Source organism: Triticum aestivum, chromosome 7B (genome assembly GCF_018294505.1).
Source record: "Triticum aestivum cultivar Chinese Spring chromosome 7B, IWGSC CS RefSeq v2.1, whole genome shotgun sequence".
NCBI classification, from domain to species: Eukaryota; Viridiplantae; Streptophyta; class Magnoliopsida; order Poales; family Poaceae; genus Triticum; species Triticum aestivum.
Window position 1 is genome coordinate 704,490,356 of NC_057813.1, and position 14,316 is coordinate 704,504,671.

Genomic DNA, 14,316 nt, shown 5'->3' on the forward strand with positions numbered 1-14,316 from the left:
TTTGATTAACAGGATCACATCATTAGGATAATGATGTGATTGACTTGACCCATTCCGTTAGCTTAGCACTTGATCATTTAGTATGTTGCTATTGCTTTCTTCATGACTTATACATGTTCCTATGACTATGAGATTATGCAACTCTCGTTTACCGGAGGAACACTTTGTGTGCTACCAAACATCACAACATAATTGGGTGATTATAAAGGTGCTCTACAGGTGTCTCCAAAGGTACTTGTTGGGTTGGCGTATTTCGAGATTAGTATTTGTCACTCCGATTGTCGGAGAGGTTTCTCTGGGCCCACTCGGTAATGAACATCAATATAAGCCTTGCAAGCATTGCAACTAATGAGTTAGTTGCGGGATGATGTATTACGGAACGAGTAAAGAGACTTGGCGGTAACGAGATTGAACTAGGTATTGAGATACCGACGATCGAATCTCGTTCAAGTAACATACTGATGACAAAGGGAACAACATATGTTGTTATGCGGTTCGACCGATAAAGATCTTCGTAGAATATGTAGGAGCCAATATGGGCATCTAGGTTCCGCTATTGCTTATTGACCAGAGAGGTGTCTCGGTCATGTCTACATAGTTCTCGAACCCGTAGGGTCCGCACGCTTAACATTCGTTGATGATATAGCATTATATGAGTTATGTATGTTGGTGACCGAATGTTGCTCGGAGTCCCGGATATGATCAGGGACATGACGAGGAACTCCGGAATGGTCCAGAGATAAAGTTTGATATATGGGATAATAGTGTTTGGTCTCCGAAAGGGTTCCAGAATTCACCGGAAGGGGTTCCGGATGTTTCCCGAAATGTTTGGGTACGAGAACACTTTATTTGGGCCAAAGGGGAAAGCCTACGAGGTTTTTGGAAAGTGCAAAAGGAAGTTTTGCGGAGTCCAGGGGCCAGACGCCAGGGTCCCTGGCGTCTGGGTCCAGATGCCAGGGACCCTGGCGTCTGGCCCTGGAGTCCGAGAAGGACTCTTGCCTTTCGGGTGAAACCGACTTTGTGGAGGCTTTTACTCCAAGTTTCGACCCCAAGGGCCAACATGTAAATAGAGGGGCAGGGCTAGCACCAAAGAAACACCAAGCCGTGTGCCGGCAAACCCGTCCCCTCTAGTTTATCCTCCGTCATAGTTTCCGTAGTGCTTAGGTGAAGCCCTGCGAAGATTGTTCTTCACCAACACCGTCACCACGCCGTCGTGCTGCCGGAACTCATCTACTACTTTGCCCGTCTTGCTGGATCGAGAAGGCGAGGATGTCATCGAGCTGAACGTGTGCTGAACGCGGAGGTGTTGTACGTTCGGTACTTGATCAGGCGGATTGTGAAGGTGTACGATTACATCAACCGCGTTGATAAATGCTTCCGCTTAGCAATCTTCAAGGGTATGAATATACACTCCCCCTCTTGTTGCTTCGCATCACCATGATCTTGCGTGTGCGTAAGATTTTTTTCTGAAATACTACATTCCCTAACATAGTCATCACATCCGAGACAAGTAGACCGACTCCTGCCTGCATCTACTACTATTACTCCACACATCGACCGCTATCCAGCATGCATCTAGAGTATTAAGTTCATAAGAACAGAGTAACGCATTAAGAAAGATGAGATGATGTAGAGGGATAAACTCATGCAATATGATATAAACCCCATCTTTTTATCCTTGATGGCAACAATACAATACGTGCCTTGTTGCCCCTGCTGTCACTGGGAAAGGACACCGCAAGATTGAACCCAAAGCTAAGCACTTCTCCCATGGCAAGAAAGATCAATCTAGTAGGCCAAACCAAACCGATAATTCGAAGAGACTTGCAAAGATAACTTAATCACACATAAAAGAATTTAGAGGAGATTCAAATATTTCTCATAGATAAACTTGATCATAAACCCACAATTCATCGGATCTCGACAAACACACCGCAAAAAGAGTTACATCGAAAAGATCTCCAAGAAGATCAAGGAGAACATGGTATTGAGATTCAAAGAGCGAGAAGAAGCCATCTAGCTAATAACTATGGACCCGAAGGTCTGTGGTAAACTACTCACAACTCATCGGAGAGGCTATGGTGTTGATGTAGAAGCCCTCCATGGTCGATTCCCCCTCCGGCGGAGCGCCGACAAAGGCTCCAAGATGGGATCTCGCGGATACAGAAGGTTACGATGGTGGAAATAGCTTTTCATGGTCGTCCCTGATGTTTTTGGGGTACGTAGGTATATATAGGAGGTAGAAGTACGTCGGTGCATGCCCGAGCGGCCCACGAGACAGAGGCGCGCCCAGTAGGGGGGGTGCGCCCTCCACCCTCGTGGCCGCCTCAGAAGCTTCTTGACTTGCACTCCAAGTCCTCTGGATCACGTTTGTTCCAAAAAGATCGGTCCCGAAGGTTTCATTCCGTTTGGACTCCGTTTGATATTCCTTTTATTCGATATACTGAAATAGGCAAAAAAAATTAGCAATTCGGGCTGGGCCTCCGGTTAGTAGGTTAGTCCCAAAAATTATATAAAAGTGTAAAGTAAAGCCCATAACATCCAAAACAGGTAATATAATAGCATGGAACAATAAAAAATTATAGATACATTGGAGACGTATCAAGACCTCACTCCCAGGTGATGCGAACGTCTCTCCCCTTTTCCTGCTTTCAAAGCTGCCCTCTGTCGTCACAAACTTCCCCGCATCCCGGTGGTTGATGCATGGGCGGCTGGCGGTTCTGCCTCGCCGGAATGCCCTCATGGCATTGCAGCAAGCAGGGGAGCCGGCAGCCCACGCTCATGGCGGAGACCGTGGACGACGACGGGGAAGGTGCTACGGCGTACTTTCATCCATGTCCTCGTTTCCTCCCCTGCAGTCGGGTGCTACGACCGGTGAGACTGGGAGCTGCAACCATGCCTCAATTTTGCTGGAACCGGTGACCGCGACGAGGTGTGGACTCATGGCGGCAATTTGTACTCGCGGGGGCAGGGGCGCTGCAACCATGAACCTGATTTGCTGGAATCGGTGGGGAGGTTTGCTAGAACCAGCACCCAAAAATGCTACTACCGGAGTTCATCTTCATGGTATTGCTACAACCACATCCTGTTTTTGCTACCACCGGTGATTTTTTTGCTACATGCATGCATGGCGGCGTTGGTTGACGGTGGCAATGCCTTTTTGTTTTGCTCCAACCATCTCAGAGTTTTGCTGGAATCGGTGTACAAATTTGCTGGAACAAGCTTTTTCTTCTTATTTTCGATGATGACCAGGGTGACCACGGGGAGTGAGCTGACTTGCTGCAACCGGCAAACCAAAAGCTGGCACCATTGAGCTGATTTGCTATGATGGGGAAACAGCGGAATCAAATGCTACCACCGGCAAACAGAAAAGATGGAACCGATGATTCAGAAGCTCCATCGACAGAATAAAATGTTTCAACCGGCAAACTAAAAACCTAGAACCAGCGGAATCAATTGCTACTACAGGCAAAACAACAATGATGGTGCAGGCTGAAACTCGTGAGGTAGTGCTGCGGCGGCGGTGCCCATGCCAACACGAACGCTATGACCGACGCGACGACGAGCTGGGACCAGGTGTCTCTTTTTGCTGCAACCAGTAGGGAGCGGGGCTTCCACAGGGAGCCGTAGTGCCCAAGATGGTTGGCCAGAGGTAGAAGCTAGGACCGCCAGCAAATGTCGGAGGGCAGCGCTGTGAGGCGTTGGGTGCAAGCAACCGGCGGCTGTGCCCTCGTCGGAGCCGCGCACGGGGGTGGAGTCGTGTGCTGACGAGGCGGGAGGATTTTTTCCATGCGCACGAGATGAGCTGCGCCCTGTGAGTCGCGAAGGAAGATAAAAATCTGACGGTCGTTGCTAATCTAGTCAGTGGGCTGCTAGGCGACCGACCCAAATTTGGGCTGTCGCACCGCGGCAGAGTACTGCCCTAGTATGAAACAAGAACAACATAGACATAACCACTACCAAGTGAAGCTATGTAGATTTCATTTTATTTTTGACGCAAAGGGTAGGAGCTTTGTAGATTGCCATTTGTCACCTTGTAGGGGCAAGGCAATCACATCTGCGAGGTCTCCACACTATTGACATCACCATGACAAGATCACTTCCAATTAAGAATACCGATCTGATTAAGACTCCACAAAATCTGAGCAAATAAGACAAAAGTCCAGATACCAAAAAAGATTTAAATCAAACTGCTTGTATTCATAGACAGATTGAAAACACAATCAAGTAGTGAAAAACTAGAACCATTCAGAATTGGCACCTAGGGGCAACTGGCAGTATAAAAACCTTTGGTTAAAGAAAAGAAAGAAACTGGGGTGTTGGTAGCGAGATCCCAGTACAAAAATGAGTTACAAAAATGAAACAAAAAAAAGGGTGCCCCCTTTAATCCATCTTACATAATTGTTAACATACAATCACCTGAAAGTTTCAGTCCCGGTCAATCATCTCAACCAAGATGATTTGCTTTGAGACTAGGAGAACCATAATATGAGGATCTAAGAGTGGAAGCGATTGAATGATTCCTGGATGAGATTAGCTCCCCTCCCCATCCTCCCCTCCCCTCCCATGTCGCTCCCGTGGGCGACCTGGGAGGAACCCTAGCTACCACCGCAGCAGTCCCCCTCTCTTCCTCCTCCTCCTCCCGCCGCCGCCAGAGGGCGTTGCCGGGAAAATCCGCGCGGCAGCGGCAGCGGCGGGGACGGCTCTCCTCCTCTCACTCAGATGGCGCGACGCGGGCGCTCCACTAGCGACGGGGGCTTGCGTGCGGCCTGGGGCGCGCGCCGGCAGCAGTGGCGCTTGGAGGCGGCACGAGTGGCGTGGTGGCGTGGGCGGCGGTGGTCCGGGTCAGCCGCATCGATCTGGGGGTGCTCCATGCCCAGATCTGGCTCCCCTTGAGCAGTGGCTCACTCTTCTGCTGGTGCTCCCGGTGGCCGTGTCCGGAGGATGATGGCGGGGCGGAGATGCTGGGCGGTACGGCGTGGTGGCACGGACAACGAGGTGGCAAAGGTGAGCTGCTCTGCTTGGTCTGTGAGGCTTCATGGCGTCCAGATCCGGCCTTTCCTGTGGCAGCAGCTGGCTCGGGCGGCGGTCTTCCATGGCCATGGCTGGGGGGTCGATGGTGGATGCTGCCCACGGGGCATGATGTGGCGGTGGTGGACGTGTGTGGCCGGTGGTGGGAGGTTGCTGATGGTAGCCAAGGTTGCTCTAACTCCCTTTGTACGTATGCACTACAAGAAATATGTCAACTTGTGACCACCACTATTGGTCACTGAAAGGTCATAATTTTTCATTTGCGACCTTTTTGTGACCAAAAACAGAAGGTCAAAAGCCGGCGGTCGTAAACTGAAATTAGTGACCTTCTTTGTGATATGTAAAAGGTCGTTGGTTCCACGACAAAATTTTTGGTCACAAGCAACCTCCCCAGACCACGTAGGCATCCAACATGGCAAGCTGATGTGGCACAAGAATCAGCCCGATCCGATTCAGTGTTTTACATGGGCCGAGCCCAACAATTCAGCCTATTTGTGTTTTTTTCTGTCTATCAATTTTTGGTTGGGTTCATGGGCCAAGCCCAATATTGCAGCCCTTTTATTTTCTAGGCATTCGTCCTTTTTGCTTCCATTTCTTATTCGGGCCTTTTTACAATCCATTTTGGACCAGGTCCCAGGTCATCCAATTAGGTCCCATTTGTCAGTTTTCTTTTGTTTCTTTCCTATTTTAAAGGATCCACTAGTGAAATGGGACCAGGTGTGTTGTTTAGGTGCCACACGTCAGTTCTCTATTTGTGCAACAACCAATAACTTGATTCAAATAGATCCAATAACACATAAATTTTCAAACGACAGCCAAATCATGGCAGGTACTTTACAATCACGGCAGTACAACAACTTTGTTGGGTGCAAGCTTTGTTGGGTGCAAGTTTTCTTTAGGATTCTTCTCCTGTAGTTCCTTGTACAACAACTTTTGACGAATTAAGGCCAAAATCTACGAGCTATAAATCAGAAAGTTAGGAATATAATCAAGTGAAGCCGTGCATATAACATTCTCCTAACAATGAAAAATAGCTGCAGAATTTGAGATCTAATAAGAAACCATGCATATAGCATTCTCATAACAGCAAAACTGAGATATATTTGGGAGGGAAAATGACAAGTATCAACCCAGTGCAAGATAACAGAGCAAGTATGTCAAAGTTATTCAGATTTCATGATGTGTGAGTCACATTATACATGCATCAAGCATCAGGCGACCAAGGAAACTGTTCTAGAATAGATACAAAACAAGCATGTATTGACCATCCTACCGGTAGCAAGTACATAAAGGTAATCACTTAACAAGCAGCGCGAACATGAACGAGTCACATAACTAAGTACAATCCAATATCCCAGCTGAGAACAAACACGTATTTGACATTTCAGGATTTCAATACATGCACGACAGAGTGGCGCTCTGTTCTTACCATGGCACAAGCGAGAGATGTCCCCGACGATGCCCTTCTTATCCAGTTCGTACTAAGGCCCAACCAGCTCTGCGGTGTGGATGATGCCCCCTCCTTGCTCCATCCAGAAGGCAGGCCACGGACTAGGAAGCCCTGCATATTGCAATTTGCACAAGTTGAGAGAAATACAAGGAACTGGTATCAAGAAGAGCACAAGTTGAGAGAAAGTTACGGTCCAGGAGCCAACCTTCCAAGGGAGTAGCATGATGCATCGTCGGAGTGCCTTCATCTGGAGTTGCAGGCCGGAGTTGTGAGCTGCTGCTTTGCTTCCCCACATAGCACGCCTAGGTTCACAGCAAAACTATAACCTATGAAGTGACAAGCACATGACCTATGGAGTGAACAGGAAAGCATGTCGTCTTTGATTCATAGCAAAACTATATATAGTTGTACAAACATGCATGAACAGGAAAGCAACCAAACTACAAGAACATATAAGGAAACAGAGGGAATCACTATAACCTATGGAGTGACAAGCACATATATGAACTCAAAGTAATGCCCAGCTAGACCAAAAGAAGCTGGATTAGTCGGAAGCACATATATGAGCCGTGCCATCGAGCCCCGCAGCCACCAACTCGCGCCGCTCACCGCCGCAGTCACCACCTTCGTCGTCGACGCGACGGTGCTGCCAGACCTGCAAAAAATAGAGGAGGCGTGAATGGACATCACACTTGCCAACTAATTAACTATAGCATGCTACAGAAACATTTCATTAACAAATTTGATTCAGGAACTAGCTTATTGAGTATGACAAAAATGCTTAGAATAAAAATCATTTCAAGAAATGCTGCAGTAGCTAAAAAACAAATTAAGCTATACCATTTCAGGAAAATGTGTAAGCCGTTCAACTTTTCTCACATTTCACTCCAGCTGCTTCCAAAGTTGACGCTGTACCACTAGTGGGGACCCATGTTACTTGACTAGTTGTTCAAACACATGGGGCCCTAATCGAGTATCACCGGATAGAACTAGACAATAGATACAAAATGTTCTAAAAAAGACAGAACATTAACTAGTGTGTGCAGTACAGTGTGCCTAATGATTTAGTCTGCAAGGTTTAGATGCTACTAGTACACATGAATCCAACCAGTTCAGTCTGAAACCAACAAGCTAGATTATCCTGCTACCATCTACAATTCAGTCTGAAGCCAACAAGCTAGATTCATCCGCGACAATCTACAATTCAGTAAAGCATCGCAATACTGTTCTCTTTTTGTTAAACTGACGAGACTAAACAACTAGCACGATTTCAGAAATGATCAAACCGTGTAGTAGACAGACATATCATGTGACTGCTGCAGACTAAACCTTTTTTTATACACACATGACTGCTTGAATACAAGCACAAGCAGGACTGAACAGAAAAAAAGACCTTCCATGGCATGCTATTCCTGTAGTAGTAGGCAAGGTGGGTTGGAGGTGGAGCATAGCATCTTCTGCATGGACCTCCTCTCTCTTCCACATGCCCTTGATTTCCTTGACACAATACAAGCAAACTAGATGGTATAATACAATGAAACACTACAGTTCATCAATATCACTAGGCCCAACTAGTGTGTGGTGGGATATTGAACCATTTTGAATTTTTTCAGTGGATTCCATACAACAAGGGGGATTTTCCACAACTAGCTCTCAAGAACAAACACACCACAACTTAAAAGGAAATTTCCAGCCTCATAGTGCACCATACGAATCAGTGGTGTGTACACAAAATATATACAGGTTCATCCAAAAACAAAACCAACCTCACAGTGCACCGTCTCCTCATAGTGTATCAGTGTGCATGATTCATATAGTATAATAGATAAACGACACAAACCTTTTTGTTTTCTGTGATGACGCCGAGCAGAAACACGAGGAGGCCAAAACAAGGAGACGGTGAGGGTGATCCCCTTTGCCGAAGTCAAACCCATGGCTCCTGCATAACAATGCCCAAATACCATCAGGAGAGAGACAAAATCAATAGCAATACAACATGAACGAATGTGTCATCACGATGGCATAGCAACAACAATAAATAAATGCAACTAGGTGATCAGCTGTAAATATAGCAAAGTGAATTGCCCACAAAAAACGGATGTCGTTTCTCCTCGGGGACTAGACGATCAGCGATGATGCTCGGCTAACACAAGTACTACAAATTGAAATCATTTATACCACAGGAACAAAGCTAACACCAGTACTACAAATTGAAATCCTTTATTCAACAAGTGCAGAACACAAGTGACATGTGTAACTAATTACCACACATAAGAACAGAGAGTCATATGCCATGATTTAGTTCACGGATCAGCAATTTAAAACCACACATCACAAGTCTAAAACTGAACATATCATATAGTTATACAGTACTAGTTCTATTGAATTACAGAGAAAGAAAGAGAGAGAGAGAGAGAGAGAGAGAGAGAGAGAGAGAGAGAGAAAGAGAGAGAGAGAGAGAGAGAGAGAGAGAGAGAGAGAGAGAGAGAGAGAGAGAGAGAGAGAGAGGGACAGAGAGCAGCAGTAGGGGGTTCAGACTTCAGAGAAGATCAGCAGCAAGGTTAGGAGAAGAAGAAGCAAGCATGGGGATGGAGAGAGGAGTAGAAGCGAGCAGCAAGAAAGAGGTTCAGAGAAGAAGTGCAACAACAGATTTAGTGGATTCAGAAAAGAGGCAAGCAGCAGGAGGGAGGTGTGGGAGGGGAGGGCATGGGCACTGGGGTCTCACCTTGGGCAAGCGACATCGGCGGTGGCGACGGCGGCGGACGCGAGGGGACCGTTTCCGAGGCCGACATCCCACCGAACCCGGAGGATGACCCGTCCTCGTCCCCGACCTCCTCCTCGTCGCGACCGCAGAACTCCATGGCCTCCTCCTCCTCCACGCAGCACCGGATCCATGCCATCTGCAAAGAGAGAGTGGGGATTCAGATAGAGAAATCGAGAGAAAGAGGTAGTGGGGGAAGAGAGAGAGAGAGAGAGAGAGAGAGAGAGAGAGAGAGAGAGGGAGAGGGAGAGGGAGAGGGAGTACCACCAGGAGGAGTCGGTGCGGCCGTCGACCCTGAGCGCGAGGAGGAGCGTGAAGCAGAAGAGCGCGGCGTGCGCCGCCGCCTCCTGGGCCGTCTTCCCCACCCCCGCGGTGGGAGGTTGGCGTCGAGGGAGGTGAGGTAGTCGCAGAAGAAGGTGAGGGCGGGGTCGGCGAGGAGCGTCGGGTCCTTCTTGCACTCCTCCACGAAGGAGCGTAGCTCGCCCAACTTCGACAGATCCATGGCTGCTCTCCTCTCGCTAGGGTTAGGTGGGCGAGGTCGATGGCCGTCTGCATTGCCGCCTCGGGGTTAAGGGGGAGGGAAGGGCAGGGGCGAGAGTAGGAGGACGGCGGCGAGCTCTCTCTCGATCTGGAGGGAGGGAGTGGCGGTGTGTCGAGTTCCAGAGGGCAGTGGCGATGGATCCAGAAGGAGGAGTGGTGTGCGGGGCTGAGAGGGTGAGAGCGCTAGGGTTCGCTGCACGGGGAGAGAGAGGAGTGATGTGCGGTGGTTTTTTTAGGGGTAGCTCGCGGTGGGTGTGGTGCGGGCCGTTGGATCAAGGAGGATCCGACGGTGATTTATCCATGATCCGCGTGAGAGGCCTGTGGACCAATCAGAACGCAGTATACAGGTATGATATTTTGACCATTTAAATTGGTCGTAATTGACTAAAAGTAAGATGATAAATCATGTTAGCTATTATATTATGACCTAGAAAATTGAAAAAAAAACTTCTCACCGTGTCAGCAAATTTGACTATAGTTTTCAGGAATAATGACAAATTGAAATAAGACAAATATTTTTTTAAAGAGTTATGAGAAATGAGTTCTTTTAAATCATTTTTCCATTTTTTGAATGCACAAAATGCGATTTTTTTGTGAAGAACCTACCAAATAATTGTTGCAAAATTGGACCAAATCAATTTTCTAAAATACTAGGCCATATTTAATGCACAATTGACAAAATGGTTGGGTGCCAAAAGATTCGATCCACACCTCTTGTGAAAAAGACAAATTTCCGCCGATTCAGCAGGAAGCGGGTTAAATTTGAACTGCAGCTGCCGCATAGTTTGCTATTTATTTTTCCCAAAAATCATTTTTAGGTCCAAAAATATCCATTTAATCAGAGAAACACCAAAAGGTTTCCAAGATTCAACCACTAGGTATGAACGGTCATGCCCGCCGTATTGACCGCATTTTGAAACGGGCATAAAAAATTCAAAAAAAATCAAAAAAAGGAAAACCTTCACATTGTGATAGTATATGTGACCAAGTTTCCAGGAAAAATAATAAACTTTTAATACATCAATTGTTTCAAAAAAGTGTTCTCAGAAATGAGCTATCATGCGTGAAGATTCATGGCTTTCAAGCCAAATGATCAATCTTATGGCCACATTCATTGCATAGTTTGTTCAAATGATCTCATATTGTGCACAAGGTTGCATCTTGGAATTCCAAACAATGTAGCCTAAGGGAGTTTTCATTTTCTTTGCACAGAAAACTCATTTTCCATTTTCGAGTGCCCCAAAATGACGGTTTTTGTGAAGGAACTACCAAATAAATTTTGTAAAAATGGACCAAATCAATTTTATAAAATACTAGGCCATGTTTAATGCACAATTGACACAATGGTTGGGTGTCAAAAGCCTTGATCCACCTCTGGTGAAAAAGACAAATTCCCACCGATTTAGTAGGAAGCGGGTCAAATTTGAACTGTAGCTGCCTCATAGTTTGCTCTTTATTTTTTCCGAAAAATCATTTCTAGGTACATAAGTATCTATTTAATCAGAGAAACATCAAAAAAATTCCAAGATTCAACCACTAGCTAGAACGGTCAAGCCCGCCGTTTTGACCACATTTTGAAACGGGCATGAAAAATTCAAAACAAATTAAAAAATTGGAAAACCTTCACATTGTGTCATTATATGTGACCAAGTTTCCAAGAAAAATAATAAACTTGTAATACGGAAATTATTTTATAAAAGTGTTCTCAGAAACGAGCTATCAAGTGTGAAGATTCATGGATTTCAAGCCAAATGATCAATCTTATGGCCACATTCATGGCATAGTTTGTTCAAATGATCTCATATTGTGCAAAAGGATGCATCTTGGAATTCCAAACAATGTTGCCTAAGGGAGTTTTCATTTTCTTTGCACAGAAAATTCATTTTCCATTTTTTGAGTGCCCAAAATGAGTTTTTTTTGTGAAGGACCTACCATATATTTGTTTCAAAATTGGACCTAATCAATTTTATAAAATACTAGGACATATTTAATGCACAATTTAAAAAATGGTTGGGTTTCAAAAGTTTTGATCCACCTCTGGTGAAAAAGACAAATTTCCGCCGATTCAGCAAGAAGCGGGTCAAATTTGAACTGCAGCCACCTTATTGTTTGCTCTAATTTTTTTGCAAAAATCATTTCTAGTTACATAAGTATCTATTTAATCAGAGAAACACCAAAAAAAATCCAAGATTCAACCACTAGCTAGGAACGGTCATGCCCGCCGTATTGACCGCATTATGAAACGGGCATAAACAATCAAAAAAAAATGGAAAACCTTCGCGTTGTGTCATTATATGTGACCAAGTTTCCAGGAAAAATAATAAACTTGTAATACATCAATTATTTCAAAAAAGTGTTCTCAGAAATGAGCTATCATGCGTGAAGATTCATGGCTTTCAAGCCAAATGATCAATCTTATGGCCACATTCATGGCATAGTTTGTTCAAATGATCTCATATTGTGCTCAAGGTTGCATCTTGGAATTCCAAACAATGTTGCCTAAGGGAGTTTTCATTTTCTTTGCACGGAAAAATAATTTTCCATTTTCCGAGTGCCCGAAATAAGTTTTTTTGTGAAGGACCTACCATATATTTGTTGCAAAATTGCACCAAATCATTTTTATAAAATACTAGGACATATACAAAATGGTTGGGTGTCAAAAGTTTTGATCCACCTCTGGTGAAAAAGACAAATTCCCGCCGATTTAGCAGGAAGCAGGTCAAATTTGAACTGCAGCTGCTTCATAGTTTGCTAATTATTTTTTCCAAAAATCATTTCTAGTTACATAAGTACCTATTTAATCATAAACACATGGTTTGGTGGCGATACGTCGAGGTTTGGACGGTGGCCGAGGGCCCCAACTCTAGAGCGCGTAAACTCACATGCCCGCCACATGGTCACCGCGTGACCTTGGCGTTGCCATGTGTTCAGGGCGGCCTAGGCATGTCTAGTGGGTTGGGCACTCCCCAGGTAGGTGCTACAAAGAAAATCACAACATAAGATTCTCACGAGGAGACCGATCGATGCTCAAACATGAATAAGCAGCCAAGTGTTTGATTAGCGGTACAGGAAATGCACATGGCTAATGGGTGTGAGTTTTGGCTGAGGATGATCAGTTACTAAGAAGACTGTCTTCACAAATTTTCAGCTCAAAAGGAGGAGCCTAGGTGGTACTTGCTTTGCAAAGTACCACACTGAACATAATAGGAAAATGAATATTTTTGAATTATTTATGAACTAGGCAAGGAAGGTTTTTTACATATTTGATGAAGATATGACACAAAGAATTTATGAGATTTTTTTGGAAATTTTGGGAATGACAGAAATATAGGTTGCTTCACAACCTAGGGCAAAAATTGCCACATGGACATGACACATAGGCAAAACTGATGAGGTGGCGCCTAGTCATAGCAATAAGTACTAATGCATCCACGTTCACAACCTCATGACCATTTATATTGGTCGTAATTAGGTAGAAATAAGGTCATGGACCACTCTTGTCTGCTTTATGACCATTTGGTGTAAGGCAATTCAGGGTTTGAGCTCTTCCAAGCGAAATGGCCGTGGATTTACGACCAATTCAGCTAGGGTCACTAAGAGAAGGTCAGTACTTGACATATTTCTTGTAGTGATGCTCAAGGTGAGCGGCAGTGTCTTCGGAGCTTCTTGCTGGACCTGGCGGGGACGCTCGCCGTGACTAACTTGGGATGGGGTGGTCTTGTGTTGCTGGAATCAAGCGCTGGCATCTGCGGAGACGACCAGGTTGGGGATGCTTCAGGCGAAAGCCTTGTGCCGACCTTGTCGGCAACGATGACGGCGATGCCTTTGGGCGCCGTTTCCCTTCTTGAAGGGTCATTAGGGAGTTGTTGCCACCTGCTCATTCATGTGCTCAGGGCGAAAGCCTTAGATCCTTTTTTGGTTCGGACAACGATGGCATCTCGATATCGTTCACCCCCTTGGGGGCGTTGTTTTTTGGAGCCACGAAATTCGCTGTTGGTTGCTCGATGTCTGGGTTGCAAAGGTTGTTGGGTGGTTGGAATGCTCGGTGGTGGCGGTGGAAGTGGTCTGTGGCGGCGATTGGTGCCTTGGTCATCCTGGTGCTGTTGGTTGACCTCTCATGTGGGCTCGTGGCGATGGTGATGTCTCGGTGTTCGGTGCCCTTCGACGGCGCATGAGGTTTTGTTGCTTTGCATAGTGCTCTGGCTCCCTCTATTTGTGATGGTGGCCATGGTGTGGCCTAGAGCAGGTGCAGGGGCTGTCTCAGTGAAGCATTGCCCTTCGGCACGATCAGTGGCTCTCTCCATTGCGACGTGGCTAGGCAATGGGATGCCCTTCGATGGCGACTATGACTTCCTAGCTCTTCAAGGTGTGAGTGATCGCAGGGCAGCGGGTGACTTCTTCTCTTCGTCTTCTCAGCAACGAATTTCCTTTTGACTGATCCATCAAAGCTAGCTCCTTCTCTTCTCGGTTAGCCTAGTGGTGATGGGTGCTAAGTTCTTGGTGTCAGCTACTTGTCGTAGCTTGTTTCCTGGTT

The 14,316-nt window shown here is 45.9% G+C and overlaps 1 long non-coding RNA gene across 1 annotated transcript; it reads right to left on the bottom strand.

Annotated features, from left to right (window-relative positions):
- Window positions 1-6,520: 6,520 nt before the first annotated feature.
- Window positions 6,521-7,053, bottom strand: LOC123155710 (uncharacterized). Its single transcript, XR_006477582.1, has 3 exons — window positions 6,962-7,053; window positions 6,687-6,830; window positions 6,521-6,592 (listed from the first exon to the last, which is right to left on the bottom strand). It is a non-coding gene; the product is annotated as an uncharacterized lncRNA (long non-coding RNA).
- Window positions 7,054-14,316: the final 7,263 nt, after the last annotated feature.